Genomic DNA, 25524 nt, shown 5'->3' with positions numbered 1-25524 from the left:
GAAAAATGATTCTCATTTCTTCCTTGAGATCTCCAAGTGGAGTAATTCCACCCTGTTATCCACTCAACTTCTTCAAGTCTCAGGAGGGAAAGAAGTATGAATCTCATTCCAATCCTACAGAGGAGAGAGCCTCTGAAACACAGCCGGGCTAACATCTGCCTTCCATCGAGGCAGGAGCAGGGGCTTATGTCATTATGGAAAGGGGGGGGCTCGCAGGTTCTCAAAAGAAAGGAAGGCAGGAGGGCAAAGTGGTATTTATTTATAAAGCCAGATTTTACATACAGGGCTCGCCAAGGATTTAGTGCCGCGCTTCAAGTGAATAAATCCTTCCAGTGTCAGAGACACAGACGTTGTCGAGCTGCCTATGAGACAATGTGATCATAAAGTCTTAGAAGCGAAATACCTCCAGTCACCTTGGTAAGAAAATAATCCTCTCTCAAGTGATGCTTTGAAGTTTAATGGAGTTGCTCCCCATCCAGTAAATGAAATCGGGTGTTGTGCTGAGACAGAGGTGCCTGCTGCTGCAGGAGGAGAAGGGTGTGTGCCTTCTTGTGCTCCGTGTCCTCCCCAGCATGACCGCAATCTGCTTTTATAGCCCATTTCCCATAACTGTCCTACACGAGGAGTGTGCCTCAGCCCAACCGTCCACAGCCCGGCCAGGAAGGCCCTGGAGAAGAATCAGGCAGGCGTGGGGAGGGGAGGCTGCCTCCCTCATTTGCTGTGGGCTTGGCTGAACGGGCGGGACAGAGTTAGAACAGAGGCCAGTCTGGGCTTGGTTACGTGGCAGAGCTGAAACCTATAATCAGTGCAGGGGAGGAAGCCTCATACAAAGCTCATTCTAGCAGAAGGGACCTGGCAAAGTCATGGCTGAATCCTGGGTAGGCAGGAAGAATGGGATAGGAGGAGCATAGTGGCCAGGAAAGGATTCTTAGAGGCTTAGATAAACACACCAACCAGGGAACAGGGTCAATTAGAATTTGGTAAAGATTAGAGATTTTTCAGATTTCTAGGTCTCCTCTGGCACAAATGACCCTTCACAGATACCTGGGTACTTTGGTATCTTGATAAATGATCGTCACATTCCTGTCACCAAAATACAAAAGGTGAACTGGAATGAGTGAGGCAAGGGTTAGTGGTCAGAGTGAGTTAACTTGCTATCACTGGAAAGGGAAGAGAGGCTAAGCAAGAACCAAAAAAGAGTGTCAGTGGGTGTCAGCCAGCCTGGGAGTCATGGAATTTGCAGCGTTCACCCCCAGAAGGAGGGGTCTCTTTGAAAGAGGTTCGCCACCATCATCCTCTGCAACAGAGGGCCGACCCAGCCTCGACGGAGTCTCGTGAGGCAACCTTGCGTGCCAAGGGGAAGTGCGTGTTGGTCCCATCATTGCTGTGTCCCAGAACCTTGATTCCAATCACTAGGGAGGATCTGACCTCATGGACCTGACATTTCGATGGAATAATAGTTAGAGAGCTTCTTCAACATTGAGCTTTGTGGAGTGACAAAAGGATTTAACTGTGACAGAATTCACAATATGTAATGAGAACTCTCCACGGTTCATTTTCCATTGCAATAGACAGCAAAGGAAACTCAGTGTATTCGGAGTTCAGGCCCTTTTCACAAAGGGACTGATGATGATCTTTACTGTGGTTTAACCCACTTGATTCTGATCGAATCTGGAGCTCTCTTGAATGCTACCCATAATGTCGTTAACTCAGAATATCTGTGCTAGTTTACACATTCCTTGCTAAAGGAGCTTATGTGCCAATGTGATTTTCCAAACAACAGGTTTTAAGGCCTGGGACAGCACTAGTTGAGTTCTGTGGAAACCTATGCTTTTCCCTAGTACATTCCCTGAGTAGTCTGTCGTGACCCACACGTTCCTGAGTTCCTTACCTCCTTCCTGAGACAGATGAGGCTAGACAGGTAGGCAGGAGCCAATCAGAAAGGGTCTGCTCAGCTCAGTAGAAGGCCTCCTCCCTGCAGGTTTAGTCTGTGGGGGCGAGGGGGGACTCTGAAGACTGACAAAGCAGGGTAGTGGGGAAGTCTGGAAGTAGAACATTAAGGGTGGATGGCTGAGAAACTAAATCCCAGGAACCTACCGGCTGTTGTGTGATTTATCACTCGTGAGGCTGGGTCCATTTCACCCTTCAGTAGGCAGATCATCTTCAGGGCAGTCAGGGATGTGCCAGGCAAAGGCCAGATGTGCTGCAGGACACAGACAAAGATGACGCCCACAGGCCTGAACTGGAAGGTGCAGAGCAGAAATGAACAAAGACAGACTTGGAGAGGATCGGAGTTCCTGGTGAGAGGAAGGGAGTCCATCTTACCTTTGGATATTGGGACACAAAGAAACCATCATGTAGAGAATACAATTTTGCTCTTCATTTGCCTGGCAACTGAGGCTTTCTGACTTGAATCCAGCACAGTTCTTTGACCTCCTGGAGCCTGTGAAACTGTATGTCAGGTCGTTGGGAAAGTCATGACCTATTTTTCTATGCAAAAATTGGTCATGACTTTCCTGATGACTCAATAGTTCTAGAAAGAATTTGGCAAAGGCTAGTCTACTGGTGAAGAGATGGAGAAAGCGACTTAAATTTTAAAATTTAGTTATCTCGTTGTCTAGAGGTTCTGATGACCTCAGGAGAGAGAAACTGGGTGGGAGGGAAGAATTCTTCTCTACCTCAAAGGGTTCTTGGGGCGAGGAGTCCTCTCTTCCTGACTGACTGTTGGCCTAGGTGATAAGACCAGGACAGGGGTGGTTGAAGTTGCTAAGTGAAGACAAATTTCTGTCAAAACTGGGAGCCACGTGGGGACCCTCAGATAAAGATCTAATAGGGCAGGTTATGGAGGTAGGAAGTTTCCTGGATAAACAAGTAGAGGTCTTGGTGAGAAGGACACAGGGCATTCACTGGGTGTGTCAATGACATAAACCTGGCGTTGTTTCCTGTGATACCGGTGGTGTCAGTGATAAATGCACCAACCAGGGACCAGGACCAATTAGAATTTAGTGAGGATTAGAGAGATTTTCAGGTTTTCTAGATCCTCTTTGGCACAAATGAACCCTTCACAGATATCTGGGTACTCTGGTATCTTGATAAATGATCTCCACATTTCTGTCACTGAAATACAAAAGTGAGGTGAAGGCTAAGTGGTCAGAATGAGTTGACTCTGGAATAGCCCTGGAAAGAGAAGAAGGGACTAGAAAGAGTATAGCTCTCAGGATGGGGAGGGTAGTTTAGTATGGCATGGAAGGAACAAGATTGTTTAAAATAAGTTCATAAAGATCCTCACTGATCATTTTAAAGAACTGAATCAACGAAGACCTTAATGAGTTTGAAATCGAAGAATAAAATGACAAGCTCAGGGGCCAGCTGGTGGCATGTTGGTTAGAGCAGCTAGTTCCCACATGACTAACTGCATGGTTTGAGTCCGGGACATGGTAGCTTGAAAAAGACACTGGGTGCATGCGCATGTCTGCCCAAAATCCTGAGAGGAGGATGGAGGAGAAGAGATTGTGGTGTGGCCATCTCTTAGGGGGTGCTTTCTCACTTTCCTGCTCTCTCTCTCTCTCTCTCTCTGTGTCTCTCTCCAGTATATATGGCATATAGCAAATTGAAGAAAAAAAATCTAAATTTGTCCTCTGTTTCCATAGTGCCTAACTCTTACTTGTATATTGTGGGCTCATCAGTGAAACACATTCAGTGGATGGATGAGTGTATGAGTACATTTAATATAGTTCAATCTCCTGTTTCTTATTTTGTAAAATTTTAAATTAGTTTTAATTTCTAGAGGTTATGAGTACTCACCAGAGAGAGACAGAGAAGGAGAGGGCGAAATCACCCCGTTATGGGGCATGACCAGGCTGGTGCACTCTCCCTTCCATTTCTTCATCCTGTAGACCCTCTCATGTAGGGAATTGGGATTTGGGGCATGAATGCATATGCACCTGATATGTTTCTCAAGCTGCTGGGCCAGGGTTCTTATCATGGCTGGCCATGTGGGACCTGGCCATTAGCCAGAGGGCCAGCCCTGTCTCCTGCTCTTCTGTCCTTCTCTCGAAACTTCCTCCAAGTTTTAATTTGTTGAACATTTGAAAAAGCAGGTTGTTCAGTAACTTCATATATTCTTTCAGAATCTTCTATTAATTTGTGATTTAATGACACTGGACTTTATTGTCATTTTATAGTGCTTTGCTAATACTTCATTTTTATTCTCATCTTATTTCCCCACCCTTAATCTAAAATAATTTTTACTATCTTCCATGCAGCACTTTTTATCCCTCAGAATCAATATTAATTTCTTTCTAAGATCATATTTTGAGATGGAGCTGTTTGCTTGGTTCCAGTTTGGAGATCAAGAGGTAGTTTGTAGAATCTATGTTTTCAAAGAAAATGTCTTATTAAGATAATTATCTGCTAGTCTAGCAGGATAATTTCAATCATATTATTCCAGAACTCACAGAGCAATGTATTTCTGCTTCAAGGTGACTCGGTCACTCTTGGCACGAGAGGGCACAGCTTGGGAGACGCATGGAGGCTGAAAGGGAATGGGATCCAACAGGCAGGTGGCGATCACCCCACTGCCCTGGGTTCCTGTTCAGTTGGCAGGGCCAGGCTTGGCGTCTGGAGATAGCAGCCGATCTCTCCAAGCTCTCCGAAGCATTTGACACGCTGTGTGGGGTGGAGGTTCTAGGAACGAAGCCATCAATGAGAGGAGGCCAACAGGAGAGAACGATGGGAGAGAGCTGGCCAAGGGACATCAAACGCAGTGTTGGGGAGAACTGCAGCCATCTGAAACCTGTCTTTGGATGTTTGTGGGGGATGTTTGGTCGGCATTTTTCTTCGTGAATTCAAGACATTCCACGTGTCATAAACTTAATATGGTTTCAGCAGAATTTTGTGATTAAGATGAGTCATAAGGTTAACTAACTCATCATTTCAACAAGCCAAGAAGTTGCTATACTTTTGTAGAACAGGAGCAAAATATGAAATCCTATCGTACTTTCTAGAGTTGGCATTTCTGCAAATTCAGAACGACCCTTTCTTTTCTTGACTGTTTGTTTTTGGTTAGGAGAATGCTAGCGACTGAGTAATTATACAAAGGGTCACCTAGGGAAAACGCAGACAATGGCGATAACTCTTTACTAGGGAAAATAAATAGCATGAGCTTGTTCAGAAAGGAGACCCTCTGATACTTACATATAACACAGACGGGGCTGGGGGCAGAAAGAATCTAGGGAAGCCGTGTGAACCTTCCTCATCTCCATTCCTTCTCATTAGTCATTTTTGCCGTAGGTCACATGCATTCGCTGGAGAGAAGGAGAGAGGGAAAGTGAGAAATCACTTCCCTCCCCCATGGGAGATGGCCACGTTGCCACCCCTTCTCCATCCTCCTCTTGGGAGTCTGGGCACACAAGCACATGTAGCTGGTGTGTTTCAAGCCATCAGGGCCAGGACCCAAACCACAGTGAGGCACGTGGGAGTGCAGCGCCTTAACCACTACGCCACCTGCTGGCCCTCTCATCCTCTTCAGACAGCTAATGGAAACTGTCTTAGCATCCTCCCTTTTTCTCTCTCTGTCTTGGTCTTCCTCTTCCTCCCCTTTCTCCTCCCATCTCCCTTCCACTATCTTTTTTCTCCTTTGCTTAACATTTTTTCAAATTTCTCTCTTAGACACTCCCAGAATACATATTAATTTTAAAAATCACGTTATTTTCTTCAGGCTATCTTGGGGGAAGCAGGTACACGTATTTGAATGCTCAGACTTAGAGCGGTGAGTACCCAGTAAATGTATTTGAATTGCTTCCCTACTACTAAGATCCTGTTATGGCATATTTTGTATTTTCATTTCACTTATCTAATTTGATCTCTAAAGCACCCTGGGAAGGAGGTAAACTGTCTTCCCCAGTTTTGTAGCTGAGGAATTCGGAGGCTCCTCTGCTCTGGCTTCCTTGCCTCTAAGGAGAAGGCCGTGGAGCCAGAGCTGTCTCTCCACTTCAGGCCCGTGGCCCTTCGGCCCCTTTCAGCCCCTCGGCTAACCACAGTGGTCTCCGTCCCACATGTCACTCTTGCCACTGTGTATTTTGTTCTGTGAGTAGAAGCCCATGTGACCTATAAAAATGCATCTTTGTGGACAGTAGGTGATGTGGTGGTTAAGGCACCGGACTCCCACATGACTGGCCACAGCTTGAGCCCAGACAGGTGATTAGAAAATCATGCCAGATCATATGGTAGTTCTACATGTAGATATTTGGGAAACTTCCATATTGTTTTCCACAGTGGGTGAAAAAATAGGGAGAATGTAAGGAAAGAAATTAAGGAGGGAAATAGAGAGACGGGACATATATGGGACCTAGGAATGGGCTCTTATGTGTTGATGATAATGTGTTTTGTATCCTAAACTGGACTGGTGTGAGGTGTACCCATGTTGGATAAATTCAACTTATATGCAAAGTGATGCACAGTGAGTAAATGTATAGAAACAACCAGGCCAGGCGTGTGTGCATACATGCCCGAATTCCTGAGAGGAGAATGGAGAAGGGATTACAGTGTGGCCATCCCCTGCTAGGGAGTGATTTCTCACTTTCTCCCTCTCTGTCTTTCTCTCACCCTATGGCAAGAAGCTTAAAAAAATACAGATCCAATTTTCCCATACATGCATAAGCCCTTCACATTGCTTATGGATGAAGACCCATGCATTTAAGCCACCATGGGCCCTGGAAGGTTTGGCCTCTCAGGCTTCGCCCCGCCCTCCTTCTCTGAGGTCCAAGCTCATCGCTGTCCTCTCAGCTGCTTTGTCTCAGACCATGGTTCTTTGTTCCTGCCACACGCAATGACCTTTTCTCCCCCGACTGTCTTCACACACATGCTCTAGTGTTGATTCTTTGAGACATGTTTGACTACTTTCCCTCCACCCCTAGGTTAGGGCCTCCTCTTCTGTCATCTTAGGGTAGAGTAGAAATGCACCTTTCTGTGCATGAACTGTTACATACCTCTCACGGATGTCGATTGTGTTTCTCTCTTGTGGACTTGGGCTCCATGAGGCCAGAGGCAGGCCTTCATTTACTTATGACTACATCCCAATAGCGCTCTAAAAGGATTTCCGTACCATGGCAGTGACAATGGAATTGAGCTATGTAGGGGACCAAGGAAATGTGATTTCACTATGCCATTATGCCATTCATTATGGGAAGATGTGACTTTGGGGCCTGGTCAGTTTAACGTTTTCTCTCTCTCTCTCTCTTTTCTTTTCTCTTCCCCCTCCTCCTCCCCTCCCCCCACGATAGGGTACGTGTGCTTGCTGGATGGAGAGACAGAGATGGCGAGAAATTACCCCCTGGGGAGATGGTCATACCACAATCCCTTCTCCTCTCAGGATTTTGGGCATGCATGCACAGGCATCTGACATGAATTTCAAGCTGCTGAGTCCAGGACTCAAACTGTGATAGACTATATGGGAGCCCAGCGACATAACTGTTACACCATCTGCTGGTCCTAAGTTCAATATTTTCTTAAGAATACCTGGTGGAGGGAACCAGCAGTTGGCGTAATGGCTATGTTGCTGGACTCCCACGTAGCCGACTGCGATTCGTGTCCCGGACCCGGTGGCTTAAAACTCACGCCGGGCACGTGTGCGTGCGTGCCCAAGATCCCAAGAGGAGAATGGAGGAGAAGGGATTGCGGCGTGACCATCCCCCCTGGGGGGGTGATTTCTCCCTTTCTGTCTCTATGTCTCTCTCTGTCTGTCTGGCGAGCGCACGCGCCCTACAGTGAAAATCTCTCAAAAAAAAAAAAAAAAAGAAAAGAGAAGAATACCTGGTGGACTATAAGCACAAATGATTAAATATGAAAATTGAGGAGAGTTCAAGATAACTTTGAAAACTAAGGGGAGCCAGGGACCATTAGTTAGCATAATGGCTATGTCGCTGAACTCCCATGTAGTCGACCACGGTTTGAGTCCCGGACCTGGTAGCTTAAACTCATGCCAGGTGCATGTGCGTCCATGCCCGAGATCCTGAGAGAAGAATGGAGGAGAGGGGAATGTGGCATGGCCATCCACCCAGGGGGTGATTTCTCACTTTCTATCTATCTTTCTGGCGAGTGCATGCACCCTATAGCAAAAACCTCTCAAAAACAAAACAAAACAAAACAAAACAAAACAAAACAAAACAAAACAAAACAAAACAAAACAAAAAAAACAAACCACACTAAACTAAGAGGGGCTATTAAACAGGTAGCAGGGCCCAGCCTCCCAGAACAGAGCCAAATGCCAGCTCTCTGTCAGGTAACCCAGGCTGTTTGGCTGCTGCCTGCTTGTCTGTCCGTACGCCTCAAGTAGGTCCTGACTGCTTAGATGTCTGTCTCCGGCTCGGCTCCGGCCCTCTCAGGGTAAGGGTGTGTCATATGCATTTGCCTGTCCACCTCCTCACAGGATTTCTCACAAGGCTACAACTTTACTAGCACCCGCTGGATGCCTGGGTTTACATTTTTAAGGAAAGCCAAACCATACCTGTATAGAATTAGGAAAATCTGACCTGACCAGTGTTGGGTGAGGGCTGAGAGAATATTAGTGGGTCTCACGTGTTAATAAAATTCTCTGAAAAGGGCTTTTGAGAGGAGACTTCATTTGAATAACAATTTGCAAATCAAGGAGATGTGACTTTTGGCACAAATCAGAAGTCCTTTCTGGAGTGAAGACGGGTTGTCCTTCACAGGGAAAGTCCCCGCACTGGTCCGCTGTGCACATGAAGGAGTCAGCCTCGTTCAGTGCCCTGAGGGCTCAGGGCCTTGGCCCAGGAGCAAGGTCATTGGCACTTTTCTTTGTTTTTTCCTTGGGTGGCTCCAGTTAGCAAACAGCTGGCAGCCTCCATTTTGAATCTGAGCTCTGTGGGAAGCACGCAGGTTCCATCGTGAAGGATTCTGATCACTCACTTTCATTCGAGCCAATGGGGAGTCGGTGGTCATAGTCTTCAGTTCCATCATTTCTCACACTGAAGGGTGATGAGAAACAGGTCGTAAGAATGTCTGTTCTTATTGCTCCTCTTTTCCCCGTTTTTCTATTCTCCACGGGTTTGGTGGAAAATTGGTGCTTTATTGTCATACAAATCTTGGCGTTATCCTTGTCACCCTTAGGCCTGCAACCTCAGACAACTCACCTGGGCTTCAGTGTTCTCACTATGCAACAGAGCTAGTCATATCTTCTTCATGAGGTTGTCACACAGGTACCCATGTCATTACCATGTGATTGTCCTCAGCCTTTCCTCACCCAGCCCTAAGAAAAGCTTGTCTTTGTTGACGGCCTGCTCTGCTTCCCTTTCCCCCTCCTCCTAACAAGAATTCAGCCTTTGACAGCTAGCTCTGTGGTTTCTGTGATGTCAAATCAGGAGAGTGAGTAAAGAGACAGGACTGGAGAGTCGGGAGTAACAGAGAAAGGAACGAAAAACCAGGCCTTATGGCAGGTCTCCAGGAGGAGTCTGAGAGTGGGAAGAGCTCCAAGGCAGCTGTGGGGTAGGAGAGAGCTCAAGTGGAGAGTCAAGGTGGGATGTTTTCGTGAACTGTTTCTCTATCTCATGAATTGGATTCCTGTTTATGAAGTTTAAAACACCTAAAAATGCAATTTTTGAGGCCAGCAGGTGGTGTGGTAGTTAAGGCACTGTACTCCCACATGGCCAACTGCAGTTTGAGTCCTGGGCCTGATGGCTTGAAAATCACACTGGCTGTGGGTGTGTAAAAGCCCAAAATTCCAGGAGGAGAATGGAGGAGAAGGGACTGTGGTGTGGCCATCCCCCTGGGGGGAGATGTTTCTCACTCCCTCTATCTGCCTCTCTCTGTCTCTCTCTTTCTTGTGAGCACACACACCCTATGACAAAAAAAACTTAAATAGGGACTATCCAGATGGTGTAGCAGTTACATTGCTAGACTCCACATGGCTGACTGCAGTGTGAGTCCCAGACCCAGTGGCTTATAATTCACACTGGGCACGTGCGCATGTGTGCCCAAGTCTGGCAGGAAAATGAAGACAGACTTGTGGTGTGTCCTTCTCTCTTGGGGGAAGGTTTCTTGCTTTCTATCTCTCTGTCTCTCTGTGTGTGTCTTTCTGGTGAGTGCAAAATCTCTAAAAAAAAATTAATTAATTAGAACAATGCAATTCTTTTCATTTCTGTTTCTGATTTTGAGACTGTGATCCTTTAAATGCATCAGTACTCAAAACTGGTAGGCAGAGGCTCCCAGATGTCAGTGGGCATACTTTCCAGCAGTGATGGAGACACAGGAGATGCCCTGGGTCACTGCCAGGAGCACAGCGGCACTTACTCGTTCACCCCGTTATCCCTGAACCTAGTGGCCTCCTGACACCATCCAATACCAAGCAGGGTGAGGAGGACACACTTCCAAGTTGTGGTCGTTATTATTTCTTAAGTTTACTTTCCCCCTTCTTCCATGAGCAAGAAAGAGAGAGAGTGTGTTCTCCCAAGGTCCCCATGCCATCGTCTGCCCCCGCCTCAGCCGGCCCCAGGTCACAGGCCTGTGTGGACTCGGTATGTTCAGGGAGGATTCATCAGATGTGAGTCAAGACCCCTCTCTCGTGGGTCATCCTCACCAAGAGCTGCCTTCACTATGCCACCTTCAGGCCCCCGAGGAAGCCATTGATATGAGTCCCCCTTGAAGCTCCCTTTGCTTCAATTATTTGAGTATTTCTAGGGAAAAGGTGTACTGGGCTCGAATTGTTGAGATAATTGATCTGAGTCTCTTCTTTCCTGGCCCTAAAGTCAAAAAGCACTGCAGGGCTGGTTGCAAAGTGGGCTTCTGTGGGGTGCTTTTCTCTTGCTGGTTTTTTATTGAAAATGGCGTCGAAGACTTGATGTGCTCAAGCCAGCTGCCAATCATGAGGGAGCGCCTTGGGCCCCATTGGTTAGATTCAAGCTGACGAGCAGGTCAGCCTGGGGGGCTGCAGATACGTGAGGACTGGAACTGCCAGCACGGGCGACCTTTCCAACTGACGTTGGCAGGCTCAGGGCTCTGCGAAAGGCAGGGAAGCTCTGAATGGCAGTTAAAAAGAAGAAAAAGAAATCAAAAACAAATAAATAAAACACAAGAAGAGAAAGGAGATTTTCACATCAAAGGAAATAAATGCTGTGGAAGATAAAGAAAAGTTTCTGATGACTTAGTCCTCCCATCGCCGTTCCCTCTTGGCGCTCCTGTCTGTATTGGGGAAACGGAGGGAAGCGTTCTCGCTGATTCTTGTCAAGTGAAAGATGCTTAATATGGTAATCATTCCCTTCTGGGGAGAGCGTGTGGAAGCTTAGCCCCAGCAGCAATGATTATACAGTCCCTAATTGTCTCTGGTGTCGGCTCAGACCAAAAAAAACGAAGGCGAGAGGGGGAGCCACCAAAGGAGGAGATTTCAGTCACATACCATGGGGCGTTCTGGACTCCTGAGACCGGGGAGGGAGGAAGGCCATGGGGAATTGAATGAATCCCGTTTTTACTTCAACACTTACTGAGACTGATTTTTGATCTTGGCTTTTGTCTTTAATTTCCATAGCTTGGTTCCCCCGGAAGGACTTGGGCATTTGCTTAGGAACTCGTGCTGAATCCTAATCTGCTAGTAGTCTCATGTGCCCAGTGACGTTTACCTTGAAGGGCGTGAGGACAGCCTTCTAGAGAAGTGGCCCAGCCCCTGAAGCTTGGCAAAGGTGACCAGATGGCTGCAGCTGCTGCCTGTCTGTCCTCTGGGCCAATGATAAAAGGCCTTTACCCTCAGATGGATTTGGGGGTGACTCCTTTAAACTCACACATTGCCCTGGAGCCTTAACAATCTCTCATCATTCATTCTCCACGCCTTCGTTCAGTCCCTTACCCAGAGGCAAAATGAACTGGTAAAACGTGAGCTTTGGAGCCCAAGGACCAGCTCGGTTACTTGTGAGCTGCATGACCTTGGGGAAGGGAGACAGTCAGTACCTTCTCAGTGGGTAGACGTGGGGGAGAGGTACCTGTGAGGACTGGCAGGTAGGCACAGAGACGGAGAACGAGAGGGCAGCCCCTGTTAGGTACTCCATGGACGGAGGCTGTGCTCGGCCACCCTACAGACCCTGGGAGCCAGCTCCATGCTAGACCTGAGCAAGGATGGCAAAGAGACACCCCATGAGGAACTGTTCGGGAATCTAAAATCATGTCTAATCTCTTGCGTGTAGACTGCAGACTACAAGGTGATCTTTGGGAAGGCACCCTCCAGGCCTGGAGATGCTGTTCAGTGTCAGAGGCAGGCAGACGCTTTGACGCGTGGATATTCTCCTAGCACCAGCTCATCAGTGTGCCTCTGGGCTGGCTCACGTCACTGGCGATTAAGGAAACAAACACACGGGCGCGTAATAAACACTGTCTGTGAGTGCTGCTGCTGTGGAGTATTCATATGCCCTGTGGGCAAGAAACAAAAGGTTTTAGGGAAAATCTGATCTTCTCATTCCTTGAAGGCCTGCAGAAGTCTGAGGCCTGCAGAAGTGGTACCATATTGTAATAATGGCCCTATAATGCAACCTTTTAAAAAAAAGTCTAGTCTTAACCGAGGAGTGATCGATATCTCAATTTTAGGCATCTCTAGCAGAACTCAATGGAAGAAGATATTTGGCGGGGGGAGGGATGGAAACTTCACGTAAATCAGTGCTTCTGACACTACTGTGTAGGGAGTGCTGGGAATCTTGTTAAAATGCAGATTCTGATGCAGTAGGTGGTGGTGGTGGGGGTTTCCCAGGAGCCTGCATTTTTTCCCTTTTTTTTCTCGGAGAGATTTTTGCTATAGGGTACATGTGCTCGCCAGAGATACAGAGAGAGAAAGAGAGAGAGAAAGTGAGAAATCACCCCTCAGGGAGTATGGCCATGCTGCAATCCCTTCTCCTCCATTCTCCTCTCGGGACTTTGGGCACACATGCACACGCACGTGGCGTGAGTTTCAAGCCATGAGTTTCAAGCCGTGAGGTCTGGGACTTGAACCGCAGTCGGCCATGTTGAAATCCAGCCCCTTAACCCCTCTGCCACCCTGAGCCTGCATTTCCAAAGTCCCCAGGTGTTACTAGTCCTTGGGCCACACTGAGTGACAAGCCAGTAAACGCAGTAGATCAGCAACTATCTGCCCATGCTGAGGGAGGAAGGGCCCGTCAGCAGGCAGGAAGGGTCTATTTGTTAACCTCCCTTCTTGGACTCCTTTCGACATCCTCTGTGCTGCTCTACCTGCAGGTCCCACTGGACTCATTGGGTGAATCCTCTCTACCTCTCAGAGATATCGCTCCAAGAAAGTCTGAAGGAACCCTGCCTCCTTGGTGGCTCCCACCTGGGCCCAGCAGGTGAGAGTGTGGACTTCCCTTTCCGTGTTTGGACAACAACAAGCAAAGGCCTGCCAGTTTCCAGTCAAGTGTCCACAATTGGCTGGCAGTCTTGAAGACATTGCTTTTTCCAGAGGTTGATGAGCATTGGGATAATATTTGTCATGCTGGGTAGGCCTATGCAGATTGCTCTGCTTCCAGGACAAATTGCTGTCTGGGACCTGGGCTGCAGAGGAGCAGGTGGGAAAGGCTGCCATGGAGAAAATAAATGAAGCCCCCCAACTGGTAGGCTGGGGCTCAGGTGCAGACAGAGCAAGGGATGCTGGGACTTCTCTTTTCAGCTGTGGGGAGCAGCAGTCCCCTGGTAGAGCTAAGAAGGGCGAGGCCGTAGCTCACTTGCTAGCTGCCTGGAGAGTAGGGTTTTGCAGAGGTGATGGAAGATGTGAGATGTGGCACAGTGGTACAGCGCATTGTTCTGCATGGTTGACCCACGGAGGAGGTTCTGAGTTTGTGTCTGGAGACCTCCCCAAGCACACTGAATGCTTCCACGTGATCTGGGACTGGCTGAGACTAGGGGTGGAACATGGTGTTCAGACTTTGTTGAGGGTGTTGCTTCTCTCTCTTTCTTATTCATGCAAGGAATGGATAAATAAAATTTAAAAAAAAATGGGGCAGCAGATGGCATGGTGGTTAGGGTGCTGGATCCTATATGGCCAGCTGCAGTGGGAGTCTTGGAACTGGCGGCTTGAAAATCAGGCCAGATGTGTGTGGCGTGTGCCCCAAATATCAGGAGAATGGAGGAGAGGATTGCAGTGTGGCCTTCCCTGCAAGGAGTGAGCTCTCACTCTCCTTCTCACGGCCTCTTTCCGTCTCTCTTCTGGTGAGTGCTTTATAGTAAAAAGCTAACAGCAACAACAAATGAGAAACTGTGGCCTCCAAAAAAGGGAGAGGACGCAGTAAGGACTCAATAGTACTGACTCACACTGTGCTTCCCAGGCCCAGACAGGCAACGATAGCTACAGCTGTCACCTCAAGAGCCTCAGTGTCCTGAGTGATGCCCTAGTCCCCGTGTGCTTGGCTCCATTAGTCCTCAGAGCAATGTTGGACCTATGTGGGATCTTGCTTAGCCCCATCTAATGGCAGAAACTTTGAGACCTAGTGAGCCGAGATGGGTTGAGCAGAAACACAGGGTGGCGAGTAGAGTTGGGCTGGCAGGTGGAGCCCATGACCGCAAACACTCAGCAGTACCCCGGGAGCAGCTGTCTGCAGACTGAAGTGACAGGAAGGGCTACCAGCACTTCTCCTCCCTTTGGCTCAGCCCTCCTTTGGGCGATGCCAGCCTCACCCTTCCTGGACACTCCTGCTGCCTGCCCTTGGGTGCTTCCCTCCCCACCTTGACCCCAACCCACCCACCTAGGACAGGTTCCTGTCCCCTTCACTCCTTTCCCATTGGGAATTCCACTCCCCACCAGAATCTGCATGCCCCACTTACATTGCCTTGTCTGCATCCCCTGAAATGACTCTGGTGACAGCTGGCAAAGCTGGGAAGGAGGTGGCTCCAGCACACACCATGGTCTATTCTGACAAGGAGGCACTGCAGAGTATGGTGCAGGTGACAGAGGACAAGCAAAGCCCTAGTCTTGAGTTAAGGATGTGCAACCCCTGCCCCTACCTTGGGTCAAGAAGTGGATGGAAACTATAAACTTAACTCATGACAATGAGGATTCATGCCCAGGATCATCTCATGGCCCAGTGGTTAAGGGAGCTGGATCCCACATGGCTGACTGCACAGTTTGGAAAACACTCCGGATGTGTTTGTGTGTGCCCAAATCACAACAGGAGGAGGAAATGGAGTGGAAGGTGTTGTGGCATGATCTCCTGTGGCATGATTGTGTCCCACAGGGAAGTGCTTCCTCTCTCTCCGGTCAGTGCATGCTCCCTTGGAAGATTCAGGCCTCCAAACATAAGGTCAGCCGTCTGTTCTACTGTGCTAGGTCTGCTCCCTCCCAACCCTCTGGAATTCTGCTCCAATATTTAATCTCTTCCCATTTTTTTAACACTTACTTTTGATTTCTTCTCTTCTGCCTGCAAGTGTCCTGCTCCCGCTGTGGCAGGCTGAGAAAATGACCTCCCAAAGATAAGTGCTTTGGGGAACCAGCAGTTAGCATAATGGCTATGTCACTGGACTTCCACGTAGTCGACTGTGGTTCGCGTCCCAGACCCGGTGGCTTAAAACTCACACCAGGTGCATGTATGTGCGTGCCCAAGATCCCGAGAGGAGAATGGAGGAGAAGGGATTGTGGCATGACCATCCCCCCCGGGGGGGGGTGATTTCTCACTTTCTGTCTCTCTGTCTGTCTGGTGAGCGCACGCGTCCTATAGGGAAAACTTCTCCAAAAAAAAAAAAGAAAAAAAGTGCGCTTCCACATGTGTGGTAGACACCTCCAGTTTAGTATGGATTTCTAGCTAGAGTAAGCTCTGGTCTGTCCCCCCAGTGTTGGTTTATTATGAGAACCCCTAAATCATGGGTCTGTGGTATCTTCCTCATGGGCAGGGCACAGGGTTCTCCCTTGTCCTTAGGAGTCATCTATAAAACCCTCTGCATCTACCAAGGGACATGAGCAGAAGTAGAGTAAGATACCAAAGAAAGGCATGCATGGGTTGATATTCTGTTGCGTAGAATGTACAAGTCATACTAAACCCTGAAATATTCTCTGGCAATAGGAGAATCAGAATTCCATGCCTTTCCCATGAGGACCAACTGCATGATCCCTGCTGAGTGCCCCAAAAAGGAACAGGTAAACGCTGAGGTCCTCTCCACTATAATAATGTCGGGAAACTAAATCTTTCCATGTGGCTCTCTCCTGGTGCCCTCTCTGGTATGTGTGTTCTGTAATTTCTTTAGTGTCTCTTTCATTTCAAAAAGTAGAATCTTCCCCAAAAGTCTACAGGGTTCCTAGGTCATTGAAATCTACAGAAACTGTAAGCGTTAGAAGCTAAGGGATAGGGTTTCCCCTCTGTAAGTCCAATGAGAAGACCCTAGGTTAGGAGGAAGGAGGCAGAGGGACCCAAAGAGGGACTTGCAGATGGAGCTGGTCTGGATTAGTTATCTGTCCCCTGTAGGTTGTATGATCCTCAGCAAATTTTATCCTCTTGGATCTTCTGTTCCATTGGACTAAAAGAGGTTACCCCGGGAGCAGCTGTCTGCAGACTGAAGTGACAGGAAGGGCTACCAGCACTTCTCCTCCCTTTGGCTCAGCCCTCCTTTGGGCGATGCCAGCCTCACCCTTCCTGGACACTCCTGCTGCCTGCCCTTGGGTGCTTCCCTCCCCACCTTGACCCCAACCCACCCACCTAGGACAGGTTCCTGTCCCCTTCACTCCTTTCCCATTGGGAATTCCACTCCCCACCAGAATCTGCATGCCCCACTTACATTGCCTTGTCTGCATCCCCTGAAATGACTCTGGTGACAGCTGGCAAAGCTGGGAAGGAGGTGGCTCCAGCACACACCATGGTCTATTCTGACAAGGAGGCACTGCAGAGTATGGTGCAGGTGACAGAGGACAAGCAAAGCCCTAGTCTTGAGTTAAGGATGTGCAACCCCTGCCCCTACCTTGGGTCAAGAAGTGGATGGAAACTATAAACTTAACTCATGACAATGAGGATTCATGCCCAGGATCATCTCATGGCCCAGTGGTTAAGGGAGCTGGATCCCACATGGCTGACTGCACAGTTTGGAAAACACTCCGGATGTGTTTGTGTGTGCCCAAATCACAACAGGAGGAGGAAATGGAGTGGAAGGTGTTGTGGCATGATCTCCTGTGGCATGATTGTGTCCCACAGGGAAGTGCTTCCTCTCTCTCCGGTCAGTGCATGCTCCCTTGGAAGATTCAGGCCTCCAAACATAAGGTCAGCCGTCTGTTCTACTGTGCTAGGTCTGCTCCCTCCCAACCCTCTGGAATTCTGCTCCAATATTTAATCTCTTCCCATTTTTTTAACACTTACTTTTGATTTCTTCTCTTCTGCCTGCAAGTGTCCTGCTCCCGCTGTGGCAGGGTGAGAAAATGACCTCCCCAAGATAAGTGCTTTGGGGAACCAGCAGTTAGCATAATGGCTATGTCACTGGACTTCCACGTAGTCGACTGTGGTTCGCGTCCCAGACCCGGTGGCTTAAAACTCACACCAGGTGCATGTATGTGCGTGCCCAAGATCCCGAGAGGAGAATGGAGGAGAAGGGATTGTGGCATGACCATCCCCCCCGGGGGGGGGTGATTTCTCACTTTCTGTCTCTCTGTCTGTCTGGTGAGCGCACGCGTCCTATAGGGAAAACTTCTCCAAAAAAAAAAAAGAAAAAAAGTGCGCTTCCTAATCTGGAGGAGCTGCGAGCGTTACTTTACGTGGCCAAGGAGTGATAGCCCCTCCTGTGGTAAGAGACGTGGTAAGTTCGCTATGCCGAAAGGGGGCGTTTATCCTGGGCTATCAGGCAGAGGGAGTTTTGAGACTGGCACGTGGAGGAGCCAGTGACGGTGGAATGACGTCAAGTGACACAGCCCAAGCCATGGTGCCCCGAGCCATGAGGAGCTGCAAGAGCAAGGGACAGATTCCCCTGGAACCTGCGGGGCAGCGTGGCCCTCCCAACGTCCCTCCTTGAGGCATCCAGCCTCCAGGACTGTGGTAACATAGGTTTCTGTCATTTGAAGCCCCCCAGTTTATGGGTTTCTTACGGTAGTCTTAGGGAACACGTAGACCCCACTGTGTAAAATCATCCTCCCAAACACTGTCTCTGGGCGACAGCCATGTTTCTCTCTGATCCTTATCACCCAGACTTCACAGACTCTTGTTCATCTTGACCTGCTTCCCCACACTGCCCTGACACCTGGGAATGGCGCCAGCAGCCTCCACTCACCCTGGTGCGCCAGGCCTGCGGCCTCCATGCACCTTCCTTCCTCCCTGCTGTCACCACCAATTGTGTCCCTCCTGTCCATGGTGCCTACTCTATGCTTTTGGGCATCTCTTCCAGTCTCTAGAACACCAGCTCTCGTTGGGGCTCTCCTTTGGAGCCATCTTCATTTTAGCCCATGCCCCTTCTCCCAAGGTTTTAGCTAGAATGCCCAGGGTCACTTAGGAGGGCTTGGCTGGAGTCTGAGTCAAACCTCATTCACTCCCCTTTTCTGCTCTCAGTTCCTGCCACCTAAGCTCCTCTACCTCCTTTGGGTTTGTTAGAACCAGAAACAGCAGCCAGGAAGCGTGTGAAGTCTGTCAGAAGAGGCCACTGACCCAGCAGGGCCCGGGCACGGCCTCTAAGCAGGGCCTCGTTGTTGGCTGGGCTGTCCTGGCTGGCCAAGTATTCCTTGTTCTGCACTGTGGCAGCGAGGCCAGAGCAGGGCCACGCGGGTCCTCTGTGGCTGACACTTGTGCCTGCTGGCACGCCAAGGGGTACAGAGGGTACAGGCCCTCTTCTGGGACTATCTGTGCAGGTTCTCCTCCCTGGGATCGCTGTCCCAGATGACGGATGTTCCGTCAGAGCCCCCCTCGCCTTCTGCGCCCTGACAGGGAAGCGATTTATCATCACATTCTTAAAAATCCTCATTAAGGCAAATTAAGGCAGCAAAGCTGGCAACAGAGAGTTTTTGCAGAAAAAAATAGTGTTCATGAAATATTTATTAAAACAGCCATTGTGATAAATATTTGAAACCCAGTTATTAACGTTAAATCATATCAGTGTCAAGCATACGTTATATGAGACGGTTCAATGGAGCGTCGGGGTCAGACGCGGTGTCTCCTGAGGGTGGAGGCAGAGGCTGGAGGCCGGGAGCCGTGGTAGCTTCCTCGACGTTCCCACCCACTGACCCGGCTCCAGAACCGAGGTGGTCCTCCAACCTGGGCTCCGGGGCCAAAGGTCTGGCCTCACTCTGTTGCCTGCTCCACTGTGGAGATTCGGGCCAGGGCAGCACCAGGAAAGGGATTATGATCCCGGAAGGCAGAGAGCCGTGCCCACAGTATTTGAGGTTTCTTGGGAGGTGAAATTGGTGGCATGAGAGAATGATTTAATTCGAGGAGGTACCAAGGTTGTAGGAAGAAGCCCTCACCTCAGCCGGAGTGACAGTCTTAAAGCCTCAGTTACGTCGGCCCTCACTGGTTTGCTTCCCCTCTGGATAAATGCGATGTGTCCACTGCGGCTCCGGCCTGTAGTGGCACCCGTAAATCCTGTGTCAGCCCCACCGTGTGCTCTGGGTATTCATGCTAAGATGCAGCGAGCAGCCGGCCTTCACAGCCTCAGCTGTCCTGGTCACCATTCTTTGTTCTAAAGCTAGAGGTGTCTGTGCATGAGAGAGAGAGAGAGAGAGAGAGAGAGAGAGAGAGAGAGAGAGAGAGAGAGAGAGGGAGAGAGAGAGAGAGAGAGAGAGAGAGAAGGAGGAGGAGGAGGGAGACAGGGGAGGGGAGAGAGAGAAAGAGGAGGGAGGGAGAGAGGAAGGAGAGAGATAGGAGGGAGAGAGAGAAAGAGGAGGGAGAGAGAGAGGAGGAGGGAGACACAGAGGGGAGGGAGGGGAGAGAGCGAGCAGGAGAGACACAGAACTCCCACCAGGGTGTTTTGCCCGTACCTACCCAGCCTCCGCAGGTCCTGCACCATGAGCTATGCCCCACCTGTTCAGGGAGGTCTCTGGGTGTGAACCCAGCAGCTCCTGTGTAGCTGAGCCCCACAGAGCATCGCGTCACCCTGGGCCACCGTCCAGTCCCCTAGTTTTCTTAATACAAATAACTTACAAAGGCAGAAACATGGACGGTCCGTGGGCCTGTCTCCAAGACCATGTTCCAGTTTCCTCTGCCTTTTGTGTTCTGTGGGCAGCACCGTGGCTCCCTGACTTGTCCACCTGCTCTGTCTGAGTGCGTCCCATGTGCTGTTCCCTCTGCCATGACCTCGACTTCCCTTCCATTCCCTGTGTTCCCTGGGCGACTTCTAGCCGGGGGACTTTGCGTATCCTCTTCCCTCAGCCTGGATGGCTTTCCCCCAACCTGGGCAGTTCCCGCCTTCTCCAGTCCTCAGCTCTGCTCCACCTCCTGTACTGCAGTGTCACCGCCCTGTGTGTCTCTCCCGACAAACGTCATGACGTTTGTCATTTGTTTGCAGGACCATTAGTCCGATGTCTGTTTATCTAGCTGACCATAGGGATCCACAAGAGGAAGGGTTAGGTGTTTTACCCCTGCAGGTACTCTAGCACCGATGACAGGGTGACAGGGAGCAGGTGTGCAGTAGATATTCATGCAGCGAATAGACAAATGTGGGGACTTTAGGGGACTCCCCCACAACTGTGTCCCCCCTGCATATTTGCTTGAGTTCCTCCACTACGACATTATGTAACACACATTTCTAGCCAACTTCACGTTTATGAGCCATTGTGTGCGCTGTCATCCATTCGACAGAACCAAGTAATGTGATGTATTCCTGTGTTCCTGCTAAGGCGGGACTCCGGGGCTCAGGAAGGTCAGGTGACTTGTTTCAGGTCACACATCTAGAGAAGAACAGATCTCAGACTCGTAAGCTTCTGATTTTATGCCTCTCCCCTGTGCCTTGCAGCCCCCTGTACTGTCAGACCTTGCACTGCCCAGTGTGGTATCGTGGCGGATCTGCGCATGGAGAGGATGGGCTTTCTCGGCCCTCCTCCTCCAGCCACTTTCTTGCTCGTTCTCTCTCTCTCTCTTAGACAAGGGCTCTCTGTGTCCCACTCCCCCTACCTTGGCTTTCTCGCTGGGAGTCCAGATGCAGGCCATTGTCATGCCACCGTGACCGCCTCCATTTGTCTCAGATAGTGTCTTCTGACTTTGTCACTGAAGCCAGGCTCAAGCTCGCACAGCTTTTTAGCAGCATGTGCCATCGTGGCTGGGGCCCTTTGCTTGTTCCCCACGACCATCGCCCAGAATGACTCACCCTGGACCTAGGGAGGCTTCTTGCAGCTATAATAAATAGGCTGAAGGGATGGTGGGAAGCAGGTCTCGGAGGCAGATTATTGGTGTGCCGTGTGCAGTGCACAGCAGACAACGCCGGGAAAGCTGGGACTGGAGACCTTGCGAAGACCGATCTGGGTTTCAGAGCCTGCGACGGTTCCAAAGCCTGCAGAGATGCTACCGTGATGTACAGCAGACTCCATCCTAATAAAGCTACTCAAACCTGATGAGGGGCAGGGCCAATTATTATCTTTCAATACAATATAAGCTGGGTGATTTGCCAATGGGGCAAGGTAATTATCCCATGAGCTTTCCTGAAAGAAGAGAATAAATGTTCATTCTATAAACCACAGTCTCATGTGAAGCAGAGTAAGAAAATAAATCTTAATGTCAGGCTAATAACAGATACAGTAAGATCAATATTGATTATTTGGAGAAAAAGGCAGTAAAATGTTAAGTTCTAAGGCTGAAATTAGACTAAAAACTGGAGTTTAAACATGGAGCCTGGCTCAGGAATGCATATAAAGCATTTCCTGAGCACCACACAGATATTTTATTTCTCGTGTCAACACGCTCTGCTTTATGGGAGGATGTAGCTGCATGCTTAGAGGCCTCAGAAGCAGAAGGCGGTGGGAGTCCCAGTGGTTTCTGTTAATTGGGACCTCGTGGGGTCTATAAATCTCTTACCTTTGTTTTTGACCCTGCCATATTTCTCCCTGGCTGTGGGGACGAGGATGGAGATATATGTGTCCTTCACATTGATATAAGAGAAAAGAAGAAACAAAAAGCAGAAACCACCAGGAAAAAAGTAAACTTAGCTGCTCTGAAACGCAATGGATGCTGCCAGGCAGGCCACACGCTCAGCTCTTTTGCCAGCAAGTGGCGGTGTCTTTGCAGGCAGAATAAAGCCTGCAGAGGCCACCGACCCTCAGGGAGAGGAACTGAGGGGAGCAGAAGAAAAGTGCAAGATAGCTTTGTTTATTTTGAAAGGGAAAGTGGCCGGACCCACACCAAGCATATTCATTTGAACAGTGAGAACACACCCCCATTTCAGAGAGGCGGAACCCAAAGTGGGCCTGTGTTTGTTTCCCAGAGCAGGTGAGAGGAGGGAGTTAGGAAAAGGGAGAAGAAAAGGTACAAAGATCACACAGGGGGAGGCAGTGATGGCACCGAAGAGAGGGAGGAGGTTACACAGTCGGAGAGGTACGACGGAGAGAAGCATCCTGCTGTCCAGAGTCCTGCCCCTGCTTTGAATGAGTTTTGTTTTTAAGATGAGTTTATTTTATTTTTGTGATAGTACGCATGTGTGCATGGGAGAGGGCAAGAGAGAGAAAAAGTACCTTGAAAGGGTCTCGTTACGCAGCGACTCCCCTCTCCATCTCCAGCCCTGCATGTCCTCAGGATCCTGGGTGCATCTGGCATGTTTCCAGCCCACCTGGTGCTCCAGACCTGTGGTCAGTCATGTGGTTTCCAGTCCTGCAGACACTCATGTTACCAGTGGGACACAATGACTGGGCCGTTTTATTTTTAATGGAAAATTATTTTATATATTTATAAGACACGGTGTGACATTTTGGTCTATGTATACATTTCAGAATGATTAAATCAATCTAATAAACATATCCATCACTTCACCTACTTAATTAATTTATTTTTTTCGTGAGACCATTCATTTAATTTTTTTTTTTTTTGGTAGAGGTTTTTGCCTTAGGGTTTGTGTGCTCACTGGAGAAAGAGAGACAGAAACAGTAGAGGGAAGTGAGAAATCATCCCCCAGTGGGTATGGCCACACCACAATCCCTTCTCCATTCTCCTCTAGGAGTCTTGGACACACGCACACCCACCTGACATGAGTTTCAAGCCACCAAGTCCGGGACTCAAACCAGTCAGCCGCGTGGGAGTCTAGCAATGTAACTGCTATGCCATCTCTTGGCCCCCAAGAACATTTAAAATGTTTTAAAGCAGTTTTGAAATACACAATGCCTTATAATGAACTAGTTACCATACTGTGTAATATATCACAAAAACTCATTTCTTGCGTCTAACAGAAACATTTTACTCTTTGACCAACAGCTTCCCATTCCCCTTTCACTCCCCAGCTCCAGCCTCTAATGATCACTGTTCTACGCTCTAGTTCTGTGAGTTTAACTTTACAGGTTCCATCACAAGACCACATGGAGTCTGTTTTCTTGTGTCTTGCTTATTTAACTTACCATAATGTCCTTCAGCTTCACCCTTTTGCTTTTGTTTTTGTCGTAGGGTGGGTGCACTTGCTGGAGACAGAGAGAGAGGGAAAGTGAGAAACCGCCCTCCCATGGCCTCCTGGAGGGATGGCCATGCCACAGTCCCTTCTCCTCCAGTCTCCTCTTGGGATTTTGGGCATTCACGCACACACACCTGGCATGATTTTCAAGCCACCATGTCTGGGACTCGAACCGCAGGTGGCCATGTGGGGGTCCAGCATCTTAGTCACTATGCCACCTTGTTGGCCTTCCCATTCATGTTTTTGTGAATGAGCAGATCTCTTCTGTTGAGGAAGGAATTGAGAGATGATATTCCAGTTCCAGTGCTCCAGAACCTGTCAGGCCCTGGAACCCTACGCTGCTCTTCACCTGGGCTCTATTCCTCAGTTGTTTCCTAATTATTGAATCTACCTTTAGAACTGTATTTTAAATTTTTATAGAGATAATAGATGTATGTGGGAATAAACCAAATGGTACAGGGCTGCAGATAATCAGCCTCTTCTCATCCTCTGTTCCCAGTCATTTTTCACTCTTTAAGGAAAATGATTCTGTCGTAGCTGTGTATACTATTTACCTGGGGGCCTTTTTGAAACCTCAGTGTGGGGATCAGCAGGTGGCATGGTGCTTAAGGTGCTGGACATGCCCACATGGCCGACCTCAGTTCAAGTCTTGGACCTGATGGCTTGCTTTCTCTCTCTCTCTCTCTCTCTCTGTCTTTCTGGTCAAATTAAAATAAATGAATAAAGAAAATTAAATAAATAATTCTAAAAACAAACAAACAAGCAAACAAAAAACCCTCAGAGCTCTAGCCTAACCTCAACGGAATTAAATCAGAATCTCTGGGGTGGGATACAGACATCAGCATCTCTTAGAGCCCCCAAGTGATTGTGGTATGTAGCCAAGGTTGAAATCATTTTCTAACTAAGTCTGGACAACATAACCTGGGGCATGTGCTTACAACGATTTCTTCATTCAATTCTAGTCGATCTTAATTTACTTCCATATAAATAATAAGAATTTTATTAAAGCTTTCCCATCACACACACTACATACATGTAATAGAGTTTTAGATAATCCTATTTTGTGACGCTAAAAAAATACACACACACTTAAATTCTTAACTTTACAGCATCAACTCTTGACAATATTTTCTGAAACTCTTGGGTTCAGATGAAGATGGTAATGGCCTAATTCTCTCTTCTTCCATCCCCCCCTTCTATATCATGCGCCTTCTCTCCCGCATTATCAAGGCTGTCAGTTACATTCTCATCCGCAGCCGCAAACAAGGCTTCTGCTTTGTCCACAGGTTCCCTTTGTAAAGTTGAAAACTAATAAATGGCATTTACATTATTGTGACCATGAAAAATATTATTCAATCTCTGGCTGAAGAAAGGACTGGGATAACATTTCCTGCTCTATGGGAGTCCGCTCTTGGAAACTATTTCTAGATTCAATAGATTCTCTTTTCTGACACCCCATCATTTGCTTAAAATCATCTCTTCGTCTACGCTGTTTGCTATCTAGAATATGAATTTCTTACACAATACTTTTTATTTCGTAAGACAGCAATACCTTACTTTTGTTGTACAATTGCCTTTCTTGTGCCTTTAATTATGTTTCAGACTCTCAATTACACCATCTATCCTCGAGTCCGCATTTGTTCCTGCCCACATTCATCCTCGGGCCCATCCTCCTTCTGCGATTTGTCTAGGTCACTCTTCAAGATACGCAGACAGTCCCTGCAGAACTTCCTGTGCTGCCCTCTTAGGCTGAATCCTCTGCTCTGGATCACACATTCATTCTCAATTTGTCAAGAAAGGGTTCTTGAGAAGCAGAAGTGATTTTCAGTTTTTCCCTTCTCAAAGTGACTTGATTCTACCCTTAGACTTGGTTGCTTGTCGAAGAGAGCACAGAATTATGGATTGAAATGAAATTTCTTTGTACACTTGAAGCACTGCTTTATTGGTTTCTTGTATTTAGGTCACTCAGTGGAAATCAAAAGAGATTTTGAGATGCTTGATTTG

This window comes from Tupaia chinensis, unplaced genomic scaffold (assembly GCF_000334495.1).
Source record: "Tupaia chinensis unplaced genomic scaffold, TupChi_1.0 Scaffold000292_1, whole genome shotgun sequence".
NCBI lineage: Eukaryota > Metazoa > Chordata > Mammalia > Scandentia > Tupaiidae > Tupaia > Tupaia belangeri.
The sequence above is the reverse complement of the archived record's forward strand: the minus strand, read 5'-3'. Positions refer to the sequence as shown.